The 1,944-nt window shown below is 38.3% G+C and overlaps 1 pseudogene; it reads left to right on the top strand.

Moving 5' to 3' along the window:
• The first annotated feature begins 320 nt into the window (after window positions 1–320).
• On the top strand, window positions 321–1,605 carry LOC149017815 (glutathione transferase GST 23-like; annotated as a pseudogene).
• The last annotated feature ends 339 nt before the right edge of the window (window positions 1,606–1,944 follow it).

The following is a 1,944-nucleotide window of genomic DNA, read 5'->3' as shown; positions in this document are numbered from 1 at the left end:
TAAAGAATCAGGTCAATCCAAAAACTGCTGACTTTTGTCAATGCAGGGTTGTTAGAGTGGTAAGATCCATACTTCTCAGTGGGGAAGTCATGGGTTTGACTCTTGCGGACGACAAGCATCCCCTTGAGGATGTAATCAAGGTGCGCGCAAGTTTGAAGTGCATGAACCTTATCCAATCCAAACTCCCAGTGCATGAACCTATCCATCTTTATCTTACACTTTCAAGGAATTTGCATGCTTTTCCTATCCTGAATCTCTATAAATTGATGAAGGGAGAGAGACAAAGATTAATAAAACGGATTCACAAAAGGGTTTTGGAGATGGGAAAGGTGAAGTTGCTTGGGACTCTTGCTAGCCTTCCTAGCCGTAGGATTGAATGGTCTTTAAAGATCAAAAGTGTAGAATATGAGTACATAGAAGAAGACCTAGCAAACAAAAACTCCCTTCTTCTGCAATCTAACCCGATTCACAAGAAGGTTCCTGTCCTCATCCATGATGAGAAACCTATTGCAGAATCACTTGTTATCCTTGAGTACATCGATGATACTTGGGAAGGGTATCCTTTACTGCCTGCAGATCCCTATCAAAGAGCTATGGCTCGTTTCTGGGCTAAATTTGCAGATGAGAAGGCAATATATTACTCGTGTAGCTCTTCTTCTTCCATGGATAATTTTTAGTTATTGTTTTTACTGGTTAGGATGAAGAGATTCATCTGAACACCATTGTTCAATTCCATTTACATATGTGATGCTTATTGATCTTTAGCTACTCGATCTTGCTGAAATTGAAAATAAAATTAAAGGAAGTTAGAGTTGGAGAAGCTTGATGAGAAATCAATTAAGCTAAATTAATCAGTTGATGTTCTAGTAGATGAAAATTGACTACGGAATTAGAGTTGGAGCTGCAGTGGGAATAAGTGATAGGAGATTTGGGATGGGAAAAGCACAGAGAAAGGAGTTCAACATATGTCGTTCAACCCTTGCCAACGACATATGTTGAACTCCTTTCTTGTGTGTTTTTTTTCCAACCCCAAATCTCTTATAAGGTATTCCCACTCCAATTGCAACTCCAGCTCTAACTCTTAATTTGGGATTCATTTTCATCTACTAGAACCTCAACTGATTAAACAATAATATGTCTGTTTCTTGGAAGAATCTACAAGGATTTAGGGAGAATAGAAGCTAGCTTAAGGATAGTGTTCATTTTTAATTATTCAAGTGTTGCTGTGATGAGTGTAGGCTTTGGTAGGTGTATGGCAAGCATGTTGTGCCCAGGGAGAGGAACAGGAGAAAGCTGTAGAGTCTGCACTAGAGAAGCTGAGGATTCTGGAGAAGCAGGTTGAAGGGAAGAAATTCTTTGGAGGAGAGAAGATTGGATATATATCTAGATATGGTAATGGGTTGGATACCTTTATGGCTCAATGCCTTAGAAGAAGTCGGAGGAATGAAAATACTTGATGCTGAGACTCTTCCTTTACTCCATGAATGGTCTCAGAATTTCATCGAAGTTCCTGTTATCAAAGAAAACCTACCACCCAAAGAGAGTGTTGTCAGTTACTTCCAGTTTGGCCGAAACTACATGCTTTTATTGGGAGCCAAAAAATGATGCTTTTCATTGTTCTATTTATGCTTTCTTTTCTTTTCTTTTTTCCTTCTTTTTTGCTCTATTTATGCTTTCATTTTCTGTAAGAGAATGCTAATAAATTATCAGTCAATTTTCTATATAATTAGTAGAAATTTTTTGAGAGAAGAAGAGATGGGTTCTCTTGATACAATTGAGAGGGATTTACAAGGAACAACTTAATGCTATTTACAGGGATGTAGAGGCTAAAGAAGCTACAATGGTTGAGATGGGATCACATAAGCATTTGAAGCTTGCCAAACTCAGAACAGCAAATGGGTTCGTGAGTTCTTCATCATCACTTGAGCACCAACACTATCGTCA

The sequence above is a fragment of the Hakea prostrata genome, chromosome 4 (assembly GCF_041222555.1).
Source record: "Hakea prostrata isolate BN-2017 chromosome 4, UWA_Hpros_2, whole genome shotgun sequence".
In the NCBI taxonomy this organism is placed as follows: domain Eukaryota; kingdom Viridiplantae; phylum Streptophyta; class Magnoliopsida; order Proteales; family Proteaceae; genus Hakea; species Hakea prostrata.
This window is presented reverse-complemented; position numbering and strand designations above follow the sequence as displayed.